This window comes from Prionailurus bengalensis, chromosome E2 (genome assembly GCF_016509475.1).
Source record: "Prionailurus bengalensis isolate Pbe53 chromosome E2, Fcat_Pben_1.1_paternal_pri, whole genome shotgun sequence".
Classification (NCBI taxonomy): domain Eukaryota; kingdom Metazoa; phylum Chordata; class Mammalia; order Carnivora; family Felidae; genus Prionailurus; species Prionailurus bengalensis.
Window position 1 is genome coordinate 3,138,189 of NC_057352.1, and position 14,178 is coordinate 3,152,366.

The window sequence follows — 14,178 nt, forward strand, 5'->3', positions numbered from 1 at the left end:
ACATGCATCCCGGTGTCCAGGCCCCAAGGCATCATACCCCCACCCCTCCATGGGTTTACCTACCACCCTCCTCCTCTCCCCCCATCCCCACTTACTCTGCCTTGAAGATCTGCTGTATTGGAGAGAAACATTCCTAGAAGAAAATACAGAATTTAGGGTGAGAAAAGTTCCCTAAAGCTGAAGCCCAGGCCTCCCACTTTGCAGACGAGAAAACTGATATGTGGGACACGCACAGAAAATGATACAACACGCGCATGGTTACTATTCTTGGGGGGTGATACTACTGCTGTTCGTGAATCAAACCCTGCAGGCTACTCATTCCTTGCGCTGAGCAGTTTGCACACGTGACCTCAATCACGTGTGTTCATAATCATACAAACACATTTCTTGGGTATTTACCCTACGTCTCATTTAATCTTTAACACCATCAATAGGTACACACTGTTATGGGCTCCAATTTTTTTCTTTTTAATTTTTTAAATGTTTATTTTTGAGAGAGAGAGAGAGAGAGAGAGAGAGAGAGAGAGAGAGAGACAGAGGGCGAACAGGGGAGGGGCAGAGAGAGAGGGAGACAACAGAATTCGAAGCAGGTTCCAGGCTCTGAGCCATCAGCACAGAGCCCTACGCAGGGCTCAAACCCAGGAACTGAGAGATCATGACCTGAGCCGAAGCCAGACGCTCTCCAATTTTTTTTTTCTTAAACAGCTTTACTGAGATATCTTCCCCCCCTCCCCCACCGCATAGAATTTGCTCATTTTAAGTGCACAACTCAATGACTTTTAGTACGTTTACAGGATTGTGCAACTATCACCAAAATCAAATGATAGAGCATATCCAGCATCCCCAAAAGATCTCCTGTGCCCGGTAACAGTCACTTCCCATCCCCACTCCCAGCCCCAGGCAACCACGAATCTACTTTGTGTCTTAACAGGTTCGCCTTTCCTGGGCAGTTCCTATCAATGGATCATACAATAGGTGGCCTCCCATGTCTGGCTTCTTTCACTCAGCATACTCTCTTTACGGTTCGGCCACACTGCACATTTTACCAGTACTTCATTCTCTTTATGGCTGAGTAACGTCCCCTTGCAGGGCATATCGCATTGTGTTCAGCCATTCATCTGCTGATGGACACCCGGGTCGTGTCTGCTCTCCGCCTGTTACGAATCGTCCCACTGTGAACACATGGGATGACCCTTCCTGCGGACATGGGTTTTGTTCTCTTGGGCACACTCCCAGGAGCAGAATTGTTAGGCTGTGTGAAAAGCTCATGATACACTTTTTAAGAAACTGTCAGAACTGTTTCCCAAAGCGGCCACACCACTTACATCCCATCAGCGAGATATGAGGGTTCCCCATGGGGGCTCCATTATCCGGAGAAGGAAGCTCAGTGAACTGACACGCCCGGGGTCTGTTGGCTGGAAAGGAGTAGATCTGGGTACATCTCCAAGCATTGCAATGACAAAGCCTGTGCTCTTAGCCCTTACACAAAGATTCATTCTTACCCTGCTCATTTGTTCATTCATTCATTCATCCTAAAACTCTTTTTTAAATATTTATTTATTTTGGGGGAAGAGAGAGAGGGCAGGGAGGGGCAGAGAGAGAGAGAGAGAGAGAGAGAGAGAGAGAGAGAGAATCTGAAGCAAACTCATGCTGTCAGCGCAGAGCCTGACGCGGGGATAGAACCCTTGAACGGAGGGATCATGACCTAAGCAAAGTCGGGTACTTAACCGACTGGGCCACCCAGGTGCCCCCATCTTAAAACTCTTGGCTCTGTGCAAAGTACCGGGGTCTAGGTGGGGAAAACATCAGACAAGGTTACGTTTTGGCAAGAAGCACAGATTGACCAATACACGTAGGTCACGGATTCAGCGGGTATTTACGGAGCCCCCACTCTGTGCTGGGCACTGTCCTAGGTGCTGATCACTCCCTGGTTAATGAAACCGACCCAAATCCCTTCCCACATGGGGCTTCCATGGTAGTGGCAGGAGACAGACACAAAGCCAAACAAAGAAGGTAAACTATACAAAACATCTTAGTGGGCACCTGGGTGGCTCAGTCGGTGAAGAATCCAACTATGGGTTTCAGCTCAGGTCATGATCTGGCAGCTCATGAGATCAAGCCCCACGTCAGGCTCTGTGCTGACTGTGCAGAACCTGCTTGGGATTCTCTTCCTCCCTCTCTAGGGCGCTCTCCCTCTCTCTCTCAAAATAAATACATAAACTTTTTTAAAATAAAAAAAAAAAACATCTTGGGGTGCCTGGGTGGCGCAGTCGGTTAAGCGTCCGACTTCAGCCAGGTCACGATCTCGCGGTCCGTGAGTTCGAGCCCCGCGTTGGGCTCTGGGCTGATGGCTCGGAGCCTGGAGCCTGTTTCCGATTCTGTGTCTCCCTCTCTCTCTGCTCCTCCCCCGTTCATGCTCTGTCTCTCTCTGTCCCAAAAATAAATAAAAAAACGTTGAAAAAAAAATCTTAGAAGGGGACACATGCTGTGGAGCAAGGTGTGGGACGGGGGAGGCATTGGAGCAGGAACTGAAGGAGATGAGTCCCGGGGAGGGGCACAGCTGGTGCAAAGGCTCTAGGCAGGAAGGTGACTGATGTGTTCAGGGACCACAGAGGCCACCAGGAAGGAGAGAGAAGGAGGGAGACAGGGGGAAGAAATCAGGGAGAATCGGGGGGTCCAGATCTGGTAGAGAAACCATGAAGAGTCTGATTTCTACTCCACATGACATGGAAAGAGAGCCCTGGGGAGTGGGGATCATGTGGAGGCTGGCACAAGTTAATATTGGGAAAAAAAATTAATTTTTTTAATGTTTATTTATTTTTGAGAGGGAGAGAGAGAGAGAGCATGAGAAGGGAGGGGCAGAGAGAGAGACACACACACACACCCACAAACACAGAATCCGAAGGAGGCTCCAGGCTCTGAGCTGTCAGCACTAGAGCCTGATGTGAGGCTTCAACTGGTGAACCGTGAGATCATGATCTGAGCTGAAGTTGGATGCTTAACTGACTGAGCCACTCAGGCGCCCTTAAAAAAAAATTTTTTTTTTTTTAACTAAACTCTATGCCTATATAGAGCTCAAACTCAGGACCCTGTTATTAAGAGTCAGATGTTTCACCGACAGCCAGCCAGGTGCTCCAACATTTGAAAATCTTAAAACACATAGAAAATGGAAAAAATTGGGTGCTTGGGCGGCTCAGTCGGTGGAGAGTCTGATTTTTGATTTTGGCTCAGGTCATGATCCCAGGGTCATGGGATCAAGCCCTGTACCGGATTCTGTGCTGAGCACGGAGTCTGCTTAGGATTCTCTCTCCCTCTGCCCCTCTCCCCTGCTTGCTCACACTGTCTCTAAAATAAATAAAATGAAAAAAAAAGTGGAAAGAATTAGAAAGTAAATACATACACTAACCCAAGAGAGTCTACAATGAGCATTTTGCTCTATTTGCTTCGTGTCCTATCCATCTATCCTTTCATTTGTCCATCCAGCAATCTATCCAACATTCATCTTTTTAAAATTTAATACACTTTCCTTTGGTGAGCAGTTTTACGTTTCCAGAAAAATTGAGTGGAAATTACAGACAGATCCCATATATCTGCCTTAAAAAAAAATCATTTCAAAGCAATTTGCAAATATTAGTTCATATCACCCCCTAAACACTGCCGTGGGCATGCATATTGTAACAAGATATCAAATATTTGTTTAAGCTTCTTGTCCTTGGTAAAATTTAAATACAGTGAAATGCATTCATTTTCCGTGTTACCATTTGATAAATGTTGGGGAATACGTACCCCCTGAATGGCACAGACTCCTCTCCTGATTTAACAGATTCCCTCTGGCTTCTGTTTGGAGAATTAACTAGTGAAGAGGGGGGCAAAGGTTCTCTTAAGCCCACCTGGTTTGCGTTTTAAATAAGCTTTCCTTGGGGCACCTGGGTGGCTCAGTCGGTTAAGCGTCCGACTTCGGCTCAGGTCATGATCTCACGGCTCATGAGTTGGAGCCCTGCGTCGGGCTCTGTGCTGACAGCTCAGAGCCTGGAGCGTGCTTCGGATTCTGTGTCTCCCTCTCTGTCTGCCCTTCCCCTGCTCATGTTCTGTCTCCCATCACTCTTTCTCAAAAAATAAATTTAAAAAACATTAAAAATAAATAACCTTTTCTTTTTAGAAGTTTTCGGTTCACAGAGAATTTGCAGTGATAGTACGGGGACTTCCCATGTGTCCCCGAGTCAGGGCCCCCTCGCGCTACCCTCTCCCATTACCACAGCGCATCTCTCAAAACCCAGGAACCAAAGCCACTAGACTGCTGTCAACAAAACGCGAGGCGTTACTCAGATTTAGCTCATTTTCCCTTGATGCCCCTTTTCTGTTCCAGGACCCCACCCGGGGTACCGCCCGGCCTCTGTCATGCCTTCTCAAGTCTCTGCTGGTCTGTGATCATTTCCCAAACTTGCCTTGGGTTTTGAGGACTTTGACCGCTTTGGGGCGTCCTGGGGAGAAACCCGAAGCCAGCCAACGGCAAGTGCTTTTCTGAGCACGTCCTCTCAGAGGGGGCGGTGTGGGGGGAGGGGGAGCACGTGGATCCACTTGACTGACCACGGATGGTGCCGCCCTGGTCACCTGGCAGACAGGGACGTGTGCTGATTGCCAGGTGTCTTCACTGTAAAGCGACCCCTCCCCCTTTCACTCCGCACAAGTCATGGAGCACAGCCCACATGGAGGGGAGGGGAGGGGAGGGAGAAGCATCCAGATACAGTTTTGAAGACTGTTCTGTCTCCTTCCCCTATTTATTTATTTATTTATTTACTTATTTGTATCCATATGCACTCAGGGACGTTTATGTTTACACTCCCATACAATGTTATTTATTTCATATAAATGTATATTATGGTCCCACACAACACTGAGATCCACCTGTATCAATGCCATCGAGAGAGAATAAAGCAGGGCCGCCTGGAGGGGCTCAGTCGGTTGAGCTTCCGACCTCGGCTCAGGTCATGATCTCATGGCTCATGGGTTCGGGCCCTGCGTCGGGTTCCGTGCTGACGGCTCAGAGCCTGGAGCCTGCTTCCGATTCTGTGTCTCCCTCTCTTTCTTTCTCTCTCTCTCTCAAAAATAAATAAACATTTAAAAGAGAGAGAGAAAGAATAAGGCGGTGCTGCTGGAGACGCAGGGGCTTCTGGCTCAAGCTGTGACTTTGGCTCGGTGGTCCTGGAAGGCTTCCGAGGAGGGGCACTTTAAGATGTGGTCCATAGGAGCCAGGGGACCCAGCACATGAGTCGGAGCAGGGACGCCCTCCCCTTGCAGAGGGGCTCTGAGGCTCCCAGGCTCCAAGCCGCCGACCCACAGGCATCCAGGACCGTGGAGGCTCTGCCTTCCTCCGGGCACCAAGCCCACGGTGGGCGGTTTCCACTGCCTGCTCCCGGCCTCCTGGGGGGCGGTTTGGAATTCAGCCCCAGAGGCCAAGTCCGGGCTCTTCCTGGGCCCCTTATCTCACCACGCCCAGCACTGTGCCTGGCACAGACCCGCACCACATACAAATTTGCTGCCACTCGCCCAGCTTCCCGAGCCCCGGCCGCCGTCCTTTGCCACCGCTGGGGCTGTGCCCAACTTGTGGCCTCCTCCCGACTCAGCTCTGTTGTCTCAAGGAGGTGGGGGGGGGGGCGGGGGGAAGAGAGGCGTTGCCGGCACCAGACGTGGAGCCAGGGAGAGAGAAGTGACCCACCCAAGGTCACCGGGAGGGGGGGGGTGCCAGAGAGAGAAAGCGAGTCCTCCCAGACTTCTAGTATCAGAGTAACAATTGTAGCTACTATTTACTATCACGCCCATTCTCCAGTGCACTGGCTGCTCTTTTCCCCCGGAACAGCTCTGCAGGCTCGCGGCACCTGCCAGCCTTCCCATCTCACGGCCTTGGATGGACACTTCTCTTTGCCTGGGATGGCTCCCTTGTCTTTCCCTTTATGCTTCCCCTAGGAGGCCCTCCCTACCTCCTCCCGTCTCCACCGATCCCTCGTTGTAGGGCAGAATTCTCAGATGGCTCCCAAGATTCCTGCTCTCCCCCCCCCCCCACCCCGGGGCACACACGCCTCCTCCCCAAGCTCACATAGGTGCTGCTGTGAAGGGGACACTGCACATGGCGTTAAGATTCCAAATCAGACAACGTGAATGCACCTGGAGGGCGTTATGCCCCGTGAAATAAGTCAGGCAGAGCAAGACAGGTGATGGCACTCGTACGTGGGACCTAAAAAAACGAAACAGAACAGAAACAGACTCATGAATACAGAGAAGAAACCGCTGGCTGCCAGGGGGCAGGGCGGCGGAGGGACGCGAGAAATAGATAAAAAGAATAAGAGGTACAAACAGATAAAAGTCACAAGGATGAACGGGGCACCTGGGTGGCTCAGTCAGTTAAGCGTCTGACTTCGGCTCAGGTCACGATCTCATGGTTCATGGGTTTGAGCCCTGCATCAGGGTGCAGAGCCTGCTTGGGGTTCTCTCCCTTCTCTGTGCCCCTCCCCCACTTGCTCTCTCTCTCCTTCAAAATAAATAAACTTAAAAAAGAAAAAAGCTAGGGAGATGATCTTTGGTGGGCCTGGCCTAATCAGCCGACCCCATAAAGTGGATGGATAAAAGATTCAGAGCGTGAGGGGGAATTCAACAAGAGGGAGACGCTCCGTCCCTAGCTTTGAGGGAGGAGGGGACGCCTCCCCAGGGAATGCAAGCAGCCTCCGAGAACTGAGAGTGGATTCCGCCCAACAAGCAGCAAGGAAATGAGACTGTCACAGTTTTCCCTGAGCAGAGAACCTAGTCATTGGTGCGTCAGCTTCCTTTTTAAAAAAATTTTTTAAAAAGATTTATTTACTTCTGAGAGAGTCGGAGAGCGACCAGGTGAGGTGCAGAGAGAGAGGGAAACATAGAATTCAAAGTAGGCTCCAGGCTCTGAGCGGTCAGCACAGAGCCCAATGCAGGGCTCGAACCCACGAACCACAAGATCATGACCTGAGCCACCCAGGCGCCCCCTGGTGCCTCGGCTTCTGACTCACAGGCGCTAGGAGCTGATGGGGAGGGGGTTGGTTCTTTGAAACTGCTACGTTTGTGGTCATTTGCTACACAGCAGAGCCAACAAATGTGATCTGTTTTGTTTCCTTGATGGTACTCACTGTCTAAAGTCGGTGGGTTTAATTGTTTAATTGTTTCAAATACGTCCATCTGGCTGTAGTAGTTTGCGGGGCCGCTGCAACAAAGCATCGCAAGCCAGGTGGCTTCAAACAACAGAAATGTATCCTCTCTCACAGTTGCGGAGGTTAGAAGTCCAAGAGGGAGCGAGGCTGAGCTCCCTCTGAAACCCGCAGGGAGATCCTTCCTCGCCTCTGCCTGGCTCCTGGTGGTTTGCCAGCCATCTGTGGCTTGTAGACTCATCACTTTTGTACCCCACCTGCAGCTCCACGTGCCGGTGGCCTCACATGACCGTCTTCCCACCGTGTTCTGGGGAGAAATCGTGGAGGAAACCGCCCGACTCCCTTATGACCTCCCCTTAATGAACTGCATCCTTGGTGATCCTATTTGCAAATGTGGTCACTTTCCGAGGTACTGGGGGCTCAACCACATGTTTTTGTTTTGTTTTGTTTTGTTTTGTTTTGTTTTGTTTTGGTGGGGGGCACAATTTGATCCCTTCTTCCCTGTCCGCATGTGCAGTCTACCAGCGTGCAGCTCTTGGCTGGGTATCACTGGCTTCCTAGACCCTAGGGTATCGCCTGGAGCAAAGCAGGCGCTTAAGTTTGTTGTTGTTCTTTGGTACATCATCTGACAAACTATTTCTCAGTGACTCTCTCCACATCTTTTGGGTGAGGATAAGGCCACCACCCTCACTGTTTTCTCCTCATTTACTAATTCGTTTGGTTTACAAATTGGCCACCCACCACCCCTCGCTAGAATGTAAAGGTGCCCGTGTGGCTCATCACTGGGTCCCCGGCACCCAGCACAGTGCCTGACACACAGTAGATACACAGCAAATAGCTGTTCGACAAATGACCTGAGGCTGTAACTCACCCCACCCCCACTTTGCAGAGGGGGAAACTGAGGCTTAGAAAGGGGACGTGAGTTGCTCAAGGTCACTGTCACTGCCAAACTGGCGGCAGACCTTACTGTCACTTGCCCCCTACCTCCCAATCACCTTCCACCAGTGATGCTTCCCGTTGGCTGAGCCTGAGCAGAAGCCCACCTGGTCCGGTCAGAAGGGCTCACCTGGACAGAGAGGAGACAGGTGGACGGAGGGGAGGTAGCCAGCACACGCGATCGCCTTCTGTGGGAGAATCTGTCAGGAACGATACACCCGCAGGTGGAGTCCTCAGGCGTGGGGCTCCCACGTTCACTCAGGTCTTTCACCCCACTGGCCGGAAGGGCGAGCTACACGCCCAGCAGCAGAGCCCGGGGGTGGGGGGGGCCTGTTTCCCCACATCCTCAACCACTTCCTGTTTTCTGCCTGCTGAGTGGGATCTCCCCTCAGTGATGGGCCATCGGGGCAACAGCGGGAGCCGCCCACCCTGGATGCAGACAATCAGGGCGCGTCGGATATAAAACCACGGATAAAACTGGGGCGCCTGGGTGGCTCAGTCCGTTAAACGTCCGACTTCAGCTCAAGTCACCATCTCACAGTTTGTGAATTCAAGCCCCATGTTGGGCTCTGTGCTGACAGCTCAGAGCCTGGAGCCTGCTTCGGATTCCTTGTCTCCTTCTCTTTCTGCCCCTCCCCCACTCACACTCTGTCTCTCTCTCTCTCAAAAATAAATAAACATTAAAAAATTTTTTTAAAAAACAAGAATAAAACCAAACTAAACATTGGGTCCATGTTTCACTTATGTCATGCCCCAGCAATGGTAAACAGTGTCCGGGATAGAGACCTCTCTGCGCAAAACATCTTTTATCGGTCTAAGTTCTGAACCTTTGCTGCTGATGTTACCATGGAGTTTTAGATATGATATATATTAAATATATACGTACATGTATATAGACACAGAATACATATAGAAATATATATATACTACGTGTATATATTCATAGATATAATTAGCATGTTTTATTTTTTTTAATGTTTATTTTTTTTTAAGCGAGAAAGAGAGACAGAGCTTGGGCAGGGGAGGGGCAGAGAGAGAGAGAGACACAGAACTCAAAGCAGGCTCCAGGCTCTGAATCGTCAGCACAGAGCCCGATGTGGGGCTTGAACTCACAAACCGTGAGATCATGACCTGAGCCGAAGTCAGAAGCTCAACCGACTGAGCCACCCAGGCGCCCTGCACGTTTTATTTTTTTATTCCCTATCCTTTAATAAAGCGCTGTATTGCATGTGGAAGTTAATTCAGAGAATTCCAGTTTACAGCTGGCATCGATGCATGCAGACTCCACTACATGTGTTCATTTTGATAGTAAGTTCCTGAGGACCGGATAGTCCAAGGTCACTTCAGATGCAGTCCGCATCTGTGCAGCTATGTGGTCCTGCTATATTTAAAATGGCAGTCTGGGGGCGCTGGCGGGGGTGGGGGGGCTCAGTTGGTTAAGTGTCCAACTCTTGGTTTTGGCTCGGGATCCCCTCTCTCTCTCTCTCAAAATAGATAAACAAACAAACAAACAAACAAAAAAACAATAATAAAGGCAAAGAACTAAAACTTGAATAACCAGGGATCTGACCTTCTCTGTCACCCTTGCATCTGGTATCTGCATATCCAGTTCCAAACCGAGAGGCAGAGCGCCGGCCGTGTGATGTAATATTTTTTATTGAAGTGCACCTTTGAGCTCATACCCTAACATAACGTGCTCGGCTTGAACCGACATCTCTAAAACTGCAACGTGTCCTTCTTTTCCATGTCTGATTGTTTTCAACTGAAAAAAATATAGGTAGCAAGAAAAAAAAATGACAAATGATAGTTCCTAAAAACAGTTGTGTTGTATTTTTTTTTATTTAAAAAAAAATTTTTTTTTCAACGTTTATTTATTTTTGGGACAGAGAGAGACAGAGCATGAACGGGGGAGGGGCAGAGAGAGAGGGAGACACAGAATCGGAAACAGGCTCCAGGCTCCGAGCCATCAGCCCAGAGCCTGACGCGGGGCTCGAACTCACGGACCGCGAGATCGTGACCTGGCTGAAGTCGGACGCTTAACCGACTGAGCCACCCAGGCTCCCCAGTTGTGTTGTATTTAAGAGAGACACGCCCAGCAGTCACGCTCCTTAGTGTCCCCTGGAATGAGTAAAAAATGTTACATGCACCCAATAACCCCTACGCGGATGTGTGCGGCAGCTGTATTCAATGTTGCCGTTGGCAAGAATCGGAGAGACGCTTCAGTAGGTGAAGGGGCAAACAGGGCCCCTCCGGACAACGGGATGTTATCCGGTGCTAAAACCAAATGAGCGATCAAGTCACAAAAAGGAGGAACCTTAAATGCACAGTTCCGAGGGGGAGAAGCCAAGCTGAAAAGGCTTCCTACATACAGGAGGGGTCCAACTGTAGGTCGTTCTGGAAAAGGCAAAACTGGAGACAGTGAAAAGATCAGGGGAGGGCGGAGGGGGGGGCGGGGGAGCACAGAGGGCTTTTAGGGCAGTGAAATTACTCCGTGTTGTACTGTAATGTACGTATCAGGACGTGTGTCCAAACCCTACCGGCGTCCAACCCTAAGAACAAACCCTGAACTGTAGACTTCCCATGATTATGACCAGTCAACGAAGGTCATCGACTGTGACAAATGTACCCCCTGGTGGGGGATTTGCTAATGGGGGGGGGGTGCATGAGTGGAGGCAGGAGGGCGACGGGAAGTCTCTGTATCTTCCTCTCATTTTGCTGTGAACCTAAAACGGCTCTAAAAACTAAAGTCGATTAATTAAAAAAAAAAAAGGAATTAAAAAACCCCACAAATCAAGAAAACGAAGCTGATGGTTATTCTGTGATTATTGCTGAAAATAGGTGTCTGTGTACAGGAGGAGGGGAAGCTCAACTGAGCTGGGTGTCCACTCTGCCCAGTTCACTGGGGCCTCGCTGGGACACGTGCTCCGCCAGAGCACGGGCTTTGTTCGATTCCCTTATCGAGATATTATTCTCATACCACACATTTTATTACTGAGAGAGAGAGCAGGGGAGGGGCAGAGAGAGAGGGAGACACAGAATCAGAAGCAGGCTCCAGGCTCTGAGCTGTCAGCACAGAGCCCGAGGCGGGGCTCGAACTCACGGACCGCGAGATCATAACCTGAACCAAAGTTGGACGCCCAACCGACTGAGCTACCCAGGTGCCCCTGTATTTATTTATTTTTGAGAGGGGGAGAGGGGAAGAGAGAGAGACAGTGCAAGCAGGGAAGGGGCAGAGAGAAAGGGAGACACAGAATCCGGAGCAGGCTCCAGGCTCTGAGCTGTCAGCACAGAGCCCGACGCGGGGCTTGAACTCACAGACCGTGAGATCATGACCTGAGCCGGTCAGATTCTCAACCGACTGAGCCACCCAGGCACCCCACTATGATCAATTTTAGAACACTCCTGTCCCCCCACCCCCCACCCCCGCCAAAATACCCCCTCGAAGCGTTGCCTCACCCCGTCCCCTCCAAGCCTTGGGCAACCACTCATCCGATTCCGGTCTCTGGATTTGCCTTTGAGGACAAGGATTGTTGCTCCTATCGCTCTCAGCTGTACCCCCAGAACCTGCAATGCTGCCTGATACATCATACCGGGTAGGCACTCCCCAGTCATCCAACTCATCTGTTTGTCTTAATTCGTTTTGTTTTCTTTTCTTTTTTTTATTAAAAAAAATTTTTTTTAATGTTTATTTATTTTTGAGACAGAGAGAGACAGAGCATGAACGGGGGAGGGGCAGAGAGAGAGGGAGACAGAATCGGAAGCAGGCTCCAGGCTCTGAGCCATCAGCCCAGAGCCCGACGCGGGGCTCGAACTCCCGGACCGCGAGATCGTGACCTGGCTGAAGTCGGACGCTTAACCGACTGTGCCACCCAGGTGCCCCTACTTCTAAGTATTTTATATAAACATTATTCTGAATAGAATACTTGCCCATTTTTATTTTAATCAACTCCTGGAGGCCATTTGCAATGTCACTGGTTTTATTTATTTTATTTATTTATTTTTTTATTGACGTTTATTTATTTTTGAGACAGAGAGAGACAGAGCATGAACGGGGGAGGGTCAGAGAGAGAGGGAGTCACAGAATCCAAAACAGGCTCCAGGCTCTGAGCTGTCAGCACGGAGCCCAATGTGGGGCTCGAACTCACGGACCGCAAGATCGTGACCTGAGCTGAAGTCGGACGCTTAACCGACTGAGCCACCCAGGCGCCCCTGTTTTGTTTTCTTTTAAAGTAGGCTCCACGCCCGACGTGAGGCTCAAACTCTCCACCCTGAGATCAAGAGTCACACGCTCTACACGGACTGAGCCAGCCAGGCGCTGCTGTCTTTTAAAAAAATTTTTTTAAACGTTTATTTATTATTGAGAGAGCGTGAACAGGGGAGGGTCAGAGAGAGGGAGACACAGAATCCGAAGCAGCTCCAGGCTCTGAGCTGTCAGCACAGAGCCCGACGCGGGGCTCGAACTCACTGACGGCGAGATCATGACCTGAGCCGAAGTTGGACGCTCGACCGACTGAGCCACCCAGGTGCCCCTGTCTTAATTGGAATCCCAGATAGGACGGGCCTCTGCTCAGAGGCCTCCTTCTCCCCAACTCGTTGTCCCATCAGGACTTTTCAGAATCACCTCTGGGCCCCACTCTGTCACCTCCATGAGAACAGATAACACCTTGTTTCATGATTGCTTACATCCGTGTCCAGGCCACTTTCTAGACTCCTCCCCCGCACCCCCCCCAACCCCGCAGGGACAGAACCCATCTGCTGGGTTTTGCTCCAGCTCAATCCCTGGGAAACGTGTGTTGAATTTGAGTGGAAACGAGAACTCAGCAACCTTGACGTGCATCGGTCCCTAGCTCCTGGCCTGCAAACATCTGTACACCCCAGAGTGGCCAGGGGAGGGGGTGGGGGTGACAGGTGGAGTCCAACTGTGCCGTTGACCCCGAGCGAGCGGGACACAGAGCAAGAGATTTAATCTCTGTGAGAGTCTCCCTTCCCTCAACTATAAAACAGAGCTAATAATAGGGCCTACCTTTCCCGACTGCTGTGAGGATTAGCACAGGGGCTGGTAATACACAGAGTTCAGTAAATGCTGCTATAATTATCGTTAATCACGCGGGATTTACGAAGCCATTACAAGTGCACCCCGGCCATCCGTCAGTCTCATTCCACACACATTTCCTGAGGACAGGGCGAGAGAATCCAGCGGGCTCCAGGGGACCGTAAGTGCAACTCTGGTGTCGGGTGCGATAGGGCGGGGCGGCAGATAAGATGCAAATTCCAACTCCAGAAGGGCTCAGAGGCCAGGCTGGGGAGCTTGGACTTGATCCCAAGGGTAATAGGGAGCCATGGGACGCTAATGAGAAGGAGAGGGACAGTCTCTGGGTATCAGATGTGTTTGGGGTGGTGGGTGAGACCTCCAGGGGGGAGAGACAGGCGGCCAGGAGGAAGGTGGTCCATATATGGTCCACATAAGTGAGGGACCTTGGCCTGAAGCCCCGTAGACATGGAGAAAGCAATGATTTTTAACCCATGGTCTCTAGACTTCTAGAGAGATCCAGCAGGGTCAGTAATCCTGGATGCTGTCTGCCAAATTGTGCCTCCGTTCTTCCAATAGTAAAGAAGAAACAAGGCAAAAATAATTTTGATGTTTTATTTCATTTAATTTAGTGTCTCTTTGTTACTGGAATTACTTGATACAGTTGATTCTCCGTATTTGTGCCGGTTATGGTCTATAAAGTGAATGCTGAATTAGTGAATATGGAACCATTGCCCCCCGGGGTGGGGATACGGGATTAGTTTCTTGGGAGCCCAAGTCATAGTATTTTCGTTAATGGATCAACACGCAAGCTTGTTTTACGTGTGTTCTGTGTAAAGACGCCTCACTTCCGATATATTGTTGATTCGCTAACATTTAAATCCCAGCCACCAGCCCAGGGAACTCGTGCCCCCGAACGAAGCTTACCTAACACAGATATTTCTCTGAAAGGCACATCACAGCCTCCTCGAGCTCAGGAGCACCAGACAGCACTACAGCGTTGTGTTTGGGGGCCAGTTTAAACCGCAAAATCAGCCACGAAAG

The 14,178-nt window shown here is 50.3% G+C and overlaps 1 long non-coding RNA gene across 1 annotated transcript; it reads left to right on the forward strand.

Annotated features, from left to right (window-relative positions):
* Positions 1–12,964: 12,964 nt before the first annotated feature.
* On the forward strand, positions 12,965–14,178 carry LOC122493716. The gene is made up of 2 exons (XR_006300022.1): positions 12,965–13,318; positions 14,086–14,178. It is a non-coding gene; the product is annotated as an uncharacterized LOC122493716 (long non-coding RNA).